The sequence below is a fragment of the Chrysochloris asiatica genome, unplaced genomic scaffold (assembly GCF_000296735.1).
Source record: "Chrysochloris asiatica unplaced genomic scaffold, ChrAsi1.0 scaffold00260, whole genome shotgun sequence".
In the NCBI taxonomy this organism is placed as follows: Eukaryota; Metazoa; Chordata; class Mammalia; order Afrosoricida; family Chrysochloridae; genus Chrysochloris; species Chrysochloris asiatica.
The window spans coordinates 594,306-607,369 of NW_006408778.1; the positions used below are offsets into that span (position 1 = coordinate 594,306).

The 13,064-nt window shown below is 41.2% G+C and overlaps 1 pseudogene; it reads left to right on the forward strand.

The window, feature by feature from the left end:
- Positions 1–1,187: 1,187 nt before the first annotated feature.
- Positions 1,188–3,579, forward strand: LOC102812859 (annotated as a pseudogene).
- Positions 3,580–13,064: the final 9,485 nt, after the last annotated feature.

Sequence of the window (13,064 nt, forward strand, 5' to 3'; positions counted from 1 at the left end):
ATAAGGGGAAGTGAGGGAAAAACAGCAATGAAGTGGTGAGCTAAGCCCTACAATGTTCAATAGACTTCTGTGAACCCGGGTGAAGACCTGGTTGACCAGCAGTATGACAAGACCTGGGGAGTATTGGGCTCAGAATTAGTGCCATAGCCACAGAGGACTAGAGTGGAGAGTGAAGCTGATAAGAAGAGAGGGAATATGCATAAGAACATTCACACTTGCAGATAATACCCACTTATCCTGGTTTCAGTGCCTGGATGATCAGAGCTCAACCAGAAGTAAAAAGAAAAGCAAAAAATAAAAGTATTCTCATACAATTTGATGAACTTGACCTACACCTATGGAAACAGTAGCGCAAAAGAGGGAACAAGTCCTTAAAACAAGAATCATTCCCACTCCCTCCACACACGCAGTAGACAGGAATGGGCAACTAGGACATTGGCTACCCAAAATGGGGGGTGGGAGGTACAAAGGCAAGAAGTGACTGGCTTACAAGCTTTCAAGAGGGAAACTAGATCCAGAGGTCACGGAGGAAGGTAGAATCTCCAGTAAGTAGTATTCAGTCTGTCTAGGCAGGGCTGATGCAATGAAATCCAGATGGGTCTCTTGTGATACAGTAGTGAATAATTGTTATCAGGGCTGATTGTGAAGGCTGGAAATGTAAAGGTATACTTTTATAGCAAGGAGGGGAGTGATTAACCTTTCAGTCTAGAGGCGGAGGTCCCTAGGACCATCAAGGGAGAAGAGCAGAGAGCGGGACCCTACCCAGAGAAGCAGTGATGCCTGAAATGGAGGCAGAGATGATGATGTGGAGTGATGGAGTAGCTGGAGACTTTAGATCCAGAGAGGGAGAGTGACTGTGTGCTGAAGACCTGGGGGGTAAGGGGGAAGGACTGCAGGGTATACCTGGTTGGTTGATGACGCATGGAGGGGATTGTAACCATGGCAATGAGACGATATATGATAGAATGAATGCAAAACTAACGTTTTCCCATGTAAATTATCACATAATTCACAATAAAACATTTAAGAAGAAGAAAAAAAGAAAAAAAAGCCATGGTCAATCTACTTTCTGTTGCATGCCTAAATGGTTCAATGATTATGGGTGACCAAGACACAGAGTCTGGTAGAAGGCTTCGGAAAATCTGTGGGCTGAGCTGTTCTGGGGCTGGTAGCCAAGGGGGAAAGGAATGTCAATAAGTGAGAGATCCTCTTATGCTTAGGAATTGAGCATCAAAAGCTACACTATGGCTCAATGGAATAATCTTGAAAGCTATGTGGAATTTTCAAATTTCCTCAGTCAAGTAAACAGATAATCAGTTGGGGACCTGGTTGGCAAGCAGTGTAAGGAGATCTGGGGACTCTTGGGTCCAGAGTCAGTGGTGTGGCCATGGAGGACTCGAGTGGAGAGTGGAGCTACCGGCTGATGGAAAGAGAGGGCATGTGCACAAAAACACCCACACTTACAGATAGTACCCACGTGACCTGGACCGGATGACTGGATGATCAGAGCTCAACCAGGAGAAGAAAGAAGAGGAAAAAAAAAAAGAGTGAGCTGATACAATGTGATGAACATGACCTATACCTACGGATGCAGTGACTCAAAAGAAGGAACAAATCCTTGCAGTAAGAAACATTCCCATCCCCTCCACACACAAAGTAGACAGAGATAGGCAACTTGGACATTGGATACCCAAATGGGGAGGGGGTTCTACAAAGGCAAGAAGTGACTGGCTTACAAGCTTTCAAGAGGAAACCTAGAGCTAGGGAGCATGGATAAAGGCAGAATCACCAGTGAGTACTATCCAATCTGTCTGGGCGGAGCTGATGAAATGAAATACAGATGGGTAACTCATGATACTGCAGTGAATTATGGTTATCAGGACTGAATGTGAGGGTTGGAAATGCAGAGGTAGACGTTTTGTTGTAAGGAAGGGAGTGATTATTTCTCCAGTCTAGGAGCGACGGTCTCTAGGACCATCAACGAAGAGGAGCCGAGAGCAGGACCCTACCCAGAGAAACAGAGATCCCTGAGATGGAGACAGAGACGATGACGTGGAATGATGAAGCGTCTGGGGACTTTGGATCCAGAGAGGAAGAGGGACTGTTGGCCGAAGACTTGGGGTGGGGGGGAAGTGTAGGGGGCGGGTTTCTAGCATATACCCTTTGGTTGGTAGATGATGCATGGAGGGGATTGGAACCATGGCAATGAAAAGATATACGATGGAATGAATGTAGAACTGAAGTTCTTTCATGTAAACTATCATATACTTCACAATAAAACATTTTTTTCAAAAAAAAGCATCACTATAAGGAGCTCTGGTAGCGTAGTGTTTACAAATCGGGCTGCGAACCTTAAGGTTAGCGGTTCGAAACTACCAGCTGCTCCACGGGAGAAAAATGAGGCTTTCTACTCCCATAAAGATTTATACCCTCGGAAACCCTGTACAGGGTCGCTATGGGTCGGAACCGACTCGATGGCACTTAAAAACAACATGGCTTAATGGAATAATCTTGAAAGCTATGTGGGATTTGCAAATTTCTACAATCAAGTAAACAGATAATCAGTGAAGAGAGGTTTTGAATTCACAGTTATGTTAGTAACTGAATCTAGATAGGAAAAGTCAATGTTAATCAACTCACAACTCCTTACCTATTTGTATTTTCCAGAGTATCCAGGTTCTCCCCCTAGAATACAAAAGACTGTATCAGTGCAACAATCCAAAGTTTTAATCAAAGAAGGTGGAGTTCAGTTACTACTCATGATAGTCAATACCCCAGGATTTGGTGATGAAGTAGATAATAGTAATTGCTGGAAATCTGTTATTGATTACATTGATAATAAGTTTGAGGACTACCGAAATGCAGAATCTCAAGTGAACAGATGTCAGATGCCTGACAAGATAGTGCAGTGTTATTTATACTTCATTGCTCCCTCATGATTTGGGCTTAAACCACTGTATATTGAATTTATGAAGCATTTACATGAAAAAGTGAGTTTCATCCCCTTTATTGCCAAAGCAGACACAATCACACCAGAGGAATGCCAACAGTTTAAAAAACAGATAATGAAATAAATTCAAGAACATAAATTAAAATATATGAGTTTCCAGAAACAAGCTGAAGATGAAAATAATTTTGTTAACAAGATAAAGGACCATTTACCTCTTGCTGTAGTAAGTAATAATGCTGTCATTGAAGTTAGTGGCATAAAAGTCAGAGGAAGGCATTGTCCATGGGGTATTGCTGAAGTTCAAAACAGTGAATATTGTGATCTTAAATTCTAAGAGATATATTGATAAATACACATATGCAGAACTTGAAAGATATCACTAATAATGTACATGGTGAAAGATATCACTGTATTGGCAGAAAACTGGCAGCTGTGACTTATAATGGAGTTGATAACAACAAGAATAAAGACAGCTTACAGAGAGTCCTCTGGCACAAATGGAAGAGGAAAGGAGGCAGCATGTCACCATTTTCCACTGTAATCAACATTCACACTGCTTGTTAACTCTGTCCATTGGATGCTCTGCCCAAAGGTACTGCTGTCCATCATCTGGGTTTACCCTTACTTGAGCCATCTGTATAACATACATGGGTAGGCAGAGGGGTAGAACTGTCTTTGTATGGATTGGGGTCCATTATGCTAAGTGGAAAACCCTCCTTAGGGAGTGAAGTGCAAGTTAGAGGTTCCAATACCTTCTAAAGCTCCTGTGTCACAGGACTAGTACTGAGCTCAGAAATTTCCTCTAAGTATGTACCCAAATTAGGCAACATAGGTATTTGGGTCACACCAGTCTTTGGGGCTTTCATCCACTTGCATACCCTGCTATATATTGCCAACCTCCACCTTCCCTTGCTGGGTAATTGGTTCACAGACCTGCAAGGCTGTATACACTGCAGCTAACTGCTTCTCTATTAGAGAGTACCTTATTTCTGCCCCCTACAACAATTGGGACCAGAATCCTATAGACACTCTCCTCTTGTTCATCGACCAACGCAGACCCCATCCAAAGCCGTCCATGATAATCATCACATCTAGCTGGAAGGGACATTGGGGATCCACTACTTGCAGAACTTTGGCTTGCACGATCACTTGCTTGGTGTGGTGAAACTGATTCTTCACTATCTCCAAATCCCAGGGAATTGCCTCTTACATCCAAGAGGAGGGATGAACACCCTTCAATAACAAAGGTCTGTAATTGCTTCACGGTGGTGGGTGTAGGGTAGGCCTGGACATTATTTATTACAGCTTCAAGAATAACCTTTGTCTTACCTATCCAAACAACTCTCAAGTATTTGACCAATAAGCCAGGGCCTTGCACTTTGTTCTCATTGACCACCCATCTCCAGTCACACAATGCCTCTCCAAGGCTCTCTGCTCCTGCTTCTAAATTTGCAAGAGAATCAGAGGTTAACATAACATCATCAATATAATGAACTAGGGCCACTGACTCTGGTTGGGACCATTATATGTACTGGGGCATTATAAATACGCTATACAGTGGGCCATTAACCCATGGCATATAGTAGTGCTGTGTAAATAATCTCAAGGGGGGATGACAAAACTCCATTGTCTCCCTTTCCCAATGAAGGCAAACTGCTGCTGACTCTCCTGAGCCAGGTCAATGGAGAAGAATGCACTGGCCATGTCCTCCACAAGATACCTTCCCAAAGTCAAGGATAAGCAGTCCATTAGAACCAGGATCAATGGTACTTCTCCATTCAATGGAGGTGTCACCTTATTTAATTCTCTATCATCCACAGTCATTCTCCAAGTCCTATGAAGTTTCCAAACTGGCCATACCAGGGAATTATAGGGACTATGCATAGACGATATTATTCCCATCTTTTCTAACTGGAGAATTACCTGTCCAATCTCAACATGTCCTCCCATCAATCAATATTGCCAGACTCATATCACTCACAATGGGATCAGCAACACTACCACAGGGTGATGGGGTTAACCTCTTATTATTGCTTTCAAGGCCTGGAAACATAGGAGGCACTCTCCCTGAGTACTTGCTAAGGTTAAGTCTCTAAGACATCTATTCCCAGCATATACTCTGGTATTGGGGACACATACACTGAGTATGGGCAAGGGGGCAGATGTCTCATCCCTAAAGTAAATATGACCTGTTGTTCCTGCAGAGTTTGTCCACAGTAGCCATCAATGTGTGCTATGGATCCCTGAAACATGTCAGGCTTTCCATACAACATTCTGCAGTCAGGCCCAGTATCTACTAATGCCAACACCCACTGCACTTTTCTGGGGACCAGTATATAATGAGCTTGACTCATGGCCTCCAGTCATCCTGACTTCCCCCTAGTCGGGTGCCTCAGCCAAGTCCCTAGTCACAAAAAACAAAGTCCTCTCAACTCTCTTCATCGGGGGAGCACAGAAAATCTTGTAAGTGAAAGGGATGGGTTTCTGAGCTCTCACTCCTGTTTGCTAGTTTCAAAAACTCTGCTCTTTTGGTAGTTGCTTCCATGGGGTCAATAGAACATCATTTAATTGCTTGTCTATCTTATGCTTATCTAACCCAGCTGCCACAAGGGCAATCCACATTTGTTGCAGGGAAACCTTCATGGGCCTCTCAGGTACTTTGGGTTTTCTCCTTACATTCTTACGTTGAACATGGCAAGCAATTTCCCATCTCCACTTAATTTATATGTCTCATTCTGCGTATAGACATAGTCATCTCATGTACACGACACTCAACATAAAGGGTTAGTATGGCAGCTAAGGATCCAAATACTGATGAAGGAACAGAAAATAAAATAATGTCTTTCTCTCTGGTAGAAAAAAAATGCTTAGCATCTAGATCTCAGGTATTTGCATTAAATATGGCATTCTGCATACCCATTTCCTGCACTACCGTCACCAAGTTAATGTACATAGTCCGCTTGGAGACACTTTTGCGCATGTCCCCTGGATTAGCCCATACTATGAGGGCAGTCGATGTCATCCATTCCATCAATGAATGGTCCAGGTTCCCTTCGAGCTGCTGACCTATTTGCATCAAAGAGGTGTGAACAGTGATAGAGGCCAATTTCCATCTCAGAGCTGGACAACTGGAGACTCTGCTCCATCATCCTGTAATCACAGCAGCCAGGCAGGAACCTGCACACTTGTTTGGGCTGGCACTACTTCCCCAGATCCCACAAATCAGTGGGGGAATAAATGGTATAGTTCCTGGTCTGTATCACATTAGGTGGTCCCTGAAGACCTCTCCCAGGCCCCATTGGCTGCTTGTGCTTTAACTTCTGTTGCGTGATGGACTGTGCATGCAGAGTCCCCTCAGGTTCCCCATCAGGAGAGGCAAACCAGAATGTGGGTTTCCCCCATCTGATCTTCCATACTCCTCCTGAGTCACAAGGGGGCCCACTTCCTGCTCTAGGGTACTTACGGGGTCATCCAGCAGCTCTTCCTCAGCCTTCAATATCCGAACCGGTATCTATAACTCAGCAGTTGCTCATGTTGTCATTTTAAGGATATAAGAAAGACCCAGCCTACCCCACCAGTTGCAGCCCAGGCTATCTCGGGCACTCCTTCTTCCAGATACTGTAAGGCTTTCTCCATGGATATTGAGGTGCCATCTACTTTCTTCCAATTCTCCACTGGAATCCAGGAGTTCAAGAAGGCAGACAAGGGATACCACAACCCAGTAGGGGGCTACATCTCCTTGAGAGGGGCTAAAGGGACTGAAGGGTTGAAGGGGTACTTAGCACAAAAGTATCCTGCTGACTACTCCAGACCAGCCTATAGCCTGTCATGGATGTGGTCAGAGGGCGGGGAGCAGGCAAAAGGAAAAAAAAAAAAACAAAAACAACTTTTATGTCAGAAGGTAGGTGTTTCATCACTGTATTCATACCAAAAGGCATAAAGGTTGTTGGGTATAGCAGTGGCAGCAAGGTGCCCGCTGGGACTTCCCAGCTTGTATATGTAGTCAGGTTACACAAAGGAAGCATTCTGCCAAGCATTATATCATGATTGCCTTAAAGGTTACATAGTGATGTTTAACACATAAGCGCAATGTGGGTCTGTATTTCCTTTAGTCATTTTTCCGGTGGATGTCTAATGCCTTAGAGTAAGATATACCATTTTGAAAACAAATTTTCTAGTCTATACAATTGCCTTGAGCCCTCAAACATTTACATAATTTCAATTTTTGTGAAGGTGTGTGTTGTGCCTTCTGTATCCTTTTCACCCCCGACTGGGTGGGGAAATTAGTTCATATGGTTCTCCTAACCATACTTTTGCAACTCCCACCTAATACCTTTTTTTTTTTTTTCCTGGTTCATCTGAGTAAAAGCAGTTGGAAAAACATGATAATAGAATATATGATTCAGCTTTGAATGATTGTTAACAAGGCTAATTGTGCTTGTTAAAATTTGGAGCTCTAATTTAGGTATAAAATAAGCCACCTCAGAAGCTGGATGTGGAATCTTATTATTATCAGTGAAGAAGAAGTAAGAGTGGAAAGTGTTTTTGGGCCCCAAGATTCCTGTGCACTGAACCTCTTTGGTCCCAGTATGTTGTTGTTGTCAGGTGCCATCGAGTCGGAACTGACTCATAGCGACCCCATGCACAATAGAATGAAACAATGTCCGATCCTGGGCCAACCTCATTACCGCTGTTACACTTGAGTCTATCAATGGCCACCTGGCCAATCCATCTCGTTAGAGGTCTTCCTCTTTTTCTCTGACCCTCCACCTTACCCAACATGGCATCCTTCTCCAACGATTGTTTCCTCCGGACAATATGTCCAAAGTAGGAGAGACAAAGCTTAGCCATCCTGGCCTCCAAGGAGCACTCTGGCTGCACTTCTTCCAAAACAGATCTATTGGTTCTTTTGGCAGTCCATGGCACTTTCAGTATTCTCCTCCAACACCACAACTCAAAGGCATCAATTCTTCTATGATCTTCCTTATTCACTGCCCAGGCTTTGCATGGCTTGGGTCAGGTGCACCTTAGTCCTCAAGCTGACATCTCTGCTCTTCAATACTTTAAAAAGTTCCTGTGCAGCAGATTTGCCCAGTGCAATACTCTTGACTGCTGCTTCCGCGAGTGTTGATAGTTGATCCAAGAAGAATGACGTCCTTGACAACTTCAATCTTTTCTCCATTGATAAGAATGTTGGTTATTGGTCCAGTGGTGAGGAATGGCAACACTAGAACCTAGAGCCTGATCACCAGAAAGAACAGTCCATGGAACAAGTAAAGATAAGTGTCCTTGTGTCACAAACTTGATTGTAATATGTGGTAACTCCAGGCACTTAAGTAGGCAAATAGCAGGGTCAGAAGTTCAAGCTCTACATCCGCTCCTTGGAAGCCCTGTGCAGAGTTCCTATGGGTCAGAATCAACAGGATTACTGACATCTAAAGATGAGTGTATTTAGGTTTAGCTTTATATTAAAGTGCAGTGTTCTTTAGGTTTTTATCAGCAGAGCTAAAGAAGTTTCAAAACATTACATGAGCAAGACAGACGCCAAGTTCATCAATGTTGAGCAGAAAGTCTTGCTTACAGACATGGCTGTGGAAAGTTTGTCGTGACTGCAAGAATTGTTGTGAAATTTCTAATTCTGAATTATAACCAGTTAAATTCCCTAATAAACCCCATAGCTGTGAATATGGTTTCTGTACATTGTGTGGCTATTTCAATAAAATATCAAACCTAACAAGTAGAGAAAGTTGTAGGAGGGAAAGTTGGTTCAAGAATAAGGTAAAGACGATTGAAGTGTGGAGTTATACTTAACCTTAGTTCCATAGGAATTGGTTTGGGGCTGATATGGAGTTTGATTCTTTTACTAGCCCCATGTGAAGTCATAGGAGGTCAGATGCGGACTTCTGTGTCATCTTTTCTATAGAAATTCATTTTTTTCTAGTCACACTATGAAAATAATTGTTATATTTTTAATCCTGAATGAGTGTTGAATGTTTTTAAATAGAATTTATTTGTTTGTCTTTTCACGTAGTAAATGGTATATGTATGGGTGTGCATATATATGAATGCATGATGGTTTGTATACATGAATGTCGTAAGTGGAGTGCTGATGTGGGTTTGATTAGGTGTTATATTGCTAATGTTCTTAAGGGTCATTGAGTTGGTTTTAATTCATACTGCCCCACATACAGCAGCAAAAACTATGGCTGTTTCCTGCACTGTCCTTAGAATTGTTGTTATATTTGATCCCATTGTTGAAGCCACTGTACCAGTCCATCTCTGTAAAGTTCTTCCTATTTTCTTGGAGGACGATCTACCTTAGAAAGCACAATGTCCTTTTCCAGGGACTTTTCCTTTTGAGATGAAGTTTCACCATTCTTGATTCAAAGTAATATTCTGGGTGTCCTTCACAGAATGATTGTTAGGTCCTTTGGCAGTCTACAATAATGTCAATATTCTTTAACACCACTATAATTGAAATGCATAAATTCTTCTTTGCTTTTCCTTACTAAATGTACATCTTTCATATTCATATGAGATTATTGACCAAGTCTTTTCTTTTCTTTTTCTTTTAAAGGTTGTATTTTGAATTGAGTGAGTTTACATGGGAGAACATCATTCTGCACTCATCTCATTGTATTTCATTTCATTGCAATGATTACAATGACCTCTCTTCAGCATCGCCATTCAACAGTATTTGTCTAATGTCTAAGTTTCCCATCTGTATGAACCCTGTATACAGAGGGAAAAATTATGAAACTTGATGTGAAGACTCCTTCTCTCTCAGTTGGTATTTTGAGCAACTACCTCCATTAATATAGGTCAAGTTCATCAAATTGTAGGAATGTAAATTCCATTATCAAATTTCTTTATCCTCCTTTCTTCAAATATTGATTGTCAAGCCATTGAAACTAGGTCAAATGGGTACTATCTGCAAGTTTTGGAATTCTTGTGCATCTCACTTCTCTTCATGTCAGCTGGATGCTTCACTCTCACCTCTAGCCCTCCATGGCTAGGGTCTCGTTCATGGATTCAGGAGTCCCCAGGTCTCAACACTGTTCAGAGCAACCAGCCCTTACTCTTCTCTCTCCCATCTCCAGGTCTATGGGAGTGTATGGTGTGTGGTTGAACTCACAATTTTACATGCCTCCTCATGTGTGTCATTCAAGTTTTAATTTTGGAGAGGGGTTTGTACTAAATAGACAAGCTTGCTTACCTTGATGGCTCCCCAGTGAACAACTTACTTGTTCTTGTAGTAGCCAATTAGACTGCCATTTTTGTTGTTGTTTTTTCTGTTGGGTGTCTCTCTTTCAACAATTACCTTTTGTTCCTCTAGATGCTCTACACTGGTCTGCTTTTCCTTTTATGGAAGTCTGTCCACCTCAGAAGGCTCTGAATGCAACTCAGAATTCCACCTAAAGTCTTATATACTACAAGGGCTGTGCAAGAAGCTTACTTTTCTGGGCAAGTTCTAGAACCCCTTTAGGTATTCCAATGAGTTATAGGCTGAAGATAGGCTTACAAGTTTTCTGTAATCATGTTTCCCAATATACCTTTCTTTCCAATGCAATTGTCTATTTCACAATAGTAGGCAAGGGTAACCAATGTTCATCAGACAGTAAAGCATCTTAATATTATTTCCCATCTTTTAACCATTTAGAGTATGCCTTGATCTCTGTATCACAGAATCTTGCTTTCCATGTTTGAGTATACATTATTATTGACCTATGTCCCATATAGCCCCTGAAAAACTGCCTAAATATTCCTCTATTTTACTTGTTCTTCCATACTTCTTCCATTTCTTGTATATTGGTATCAGTCTCTCAACATCCATTCTGTTGAGTAGAGACAGTGCCTGAACAAATATACACCCCTAAACCACGGTAGGTTAAACTACACATGTGCATGGATCTGCTCAGCAAACACCACTGTGTGATGGTGTGATGAATTTAAGAAGATGGAGAAGTCACCAGGAACTGCTTAAAATTGAATGACCCCCCAGAAAAGGTCGAGCCAGCTGAGAGAGGAGTGTTAAAGTCATATTCATATTTTACTATGTTTTTTTTTTTTTTTTAAGTTTTATTGTGAAATTAGTGATAGTTAACATGGGAAAACATCAGTTTTACACTCATTGTTTCATTGCAATGATTACAATCTTTTCTGTGCATCACCATTCAACACTATTTGCTTCTATTCCCTGTGTTGTTGGTTTTGTTTTGTTTGTGTGTGTGTGTGTGGGTGGGGGAAGTTAGGGCATTGATTGCAAAAACATTCAGGAATATATAATAATTTAAACAACCAAAGGGTCTACTTTTTTGGGGGTGGGGTGGGGGAGGGATGTTATACTGGAGTATCAAATCTGATTTGTTTTTCCTGTTGTGGTTTTATTGGTTCCCCTTTTAACTGTTGTGTCTCCTTCTCGCTCTACATTACTGAAGAAGAGATATAAGTTGTGGTTATAGAGCCAGGCTACAATTGTTGTTGTTGTTGTGAAGTGTTGTCAAGTTGGTTATGACCAACTGCAAACCTGTATAGGGTTTCTGTGGAGCAGCTGGTGAGCTTGAACTTCCGACCTTGCAGTTCAAATGGATTGCAGTCTGACACATTATCTCACAGCACCACACCAGGATTCACCCTATAAAATGCCACAATCCAGACAAGAGCTAATACCAGCTGCTATACACCCTATAGATAGTCAATACCTACTATAATTACTCTGAGTTGAGTTAAAAGAAAAAGTGAAAAGGGAAGCACATCTCTCCTGATCAGATCTCCATTGAAGTGATCAGAGAGCTTAATATATCAACATATTTTCAGCTAATTATTGAAAACACATGTAATTTTTTAAGATGCCTAAGTTGTTGTTGTTGTTGTTAAGTGCTGTCGAGTCAGTTCAGACCCATAGCGACCCTGTGCAGGGTTTCTGAGGGTGTAAATCCTTACGGGAGTAGAAAGCCTCAGAGACAGTAAAAATATTGGCATATGTCCAGAAACAAGATAGAGTAACTAAAACAAATAAGCTGGAGGTAGACCTAGACTTCCATTTAGAAGTAGGGAAGCTTTGGAAATTCCTGATTCAGGAGAATGATATTGAGGTGCATCCAAATACTCTTCAGAGAGGTTGAAAAAAAACAAGAATTAAGTCAGGAAAGTGCTATAAGAACAATCAAATAAGTTAGAAATAGTATGGGAAACAATTCAAAACCTACAAAAAGAAGTCCAAACAATTAATAATAAATATATGTAATGGACAGCACACTGAAAGGGAAAAAAAAAGAATATAATTTAAGAGATGAAAGCCCGAACCAATGAGCTGGATGACAAATCTCTTTAAATTGCTAAGATAGAAGAACAAGCAGAATAAACCTTAAAAGTCTTAAGAAATTCTATTCATGTGGGACAACATGAAAAGGAATAATCTGCGGTAAATTTGAATTCTGGTACAGGACTAATCACAGACCATAGAGGAGATAGTTGAAGAGCTTCAGGAAGAAAATGTCCCTAACATCCTGAAAAACTAAAAGATAAGTATTCAAGAAGGTCAATGAATTCCAGGAAGAATAGATCCCAATAAGACATACCATAATCAATCTCTGCAACATCAAAGATAAGAAGAGATTCCTAAAAAGAACTAGGGAAAAGAGAAGTATTACTTATAAAAGTAAGCAAATAAGATTAAGATATGAAGGCAATAGGGAGACACATATAAAACCCTAAGAGAAAAAATTATCTGCCATCCAAGAATTGTCTTCACAGCAAAGCTGTTAATCAAATACAAGGGTTTAATCAAAGCATTCCAGAATAAACAGAAACTAAAAGACATTATCAAAAACAATCCCAATGTTTGAAAACTTCCAAAAAGGAGTTATTTGGACTAAAGTCTAACAAGAAAAGACAACAACCAGATATTGACATACATGGCAGCACCACCTGCAATGCAATTGACAGATGGGAAAGTTCAGAAAAGAACAAAACTACAAGTAGAAATCCAACATTTTGAGGACAGAAGAAGTAGAGACAGATAGGGGAGGTGCCTCAGAGGAGGCTCAACATAAAACCAGAGAAGACACTTTCCCAAAACTGTTCCAAAACTTTAGATCTATTATAAAGTGTG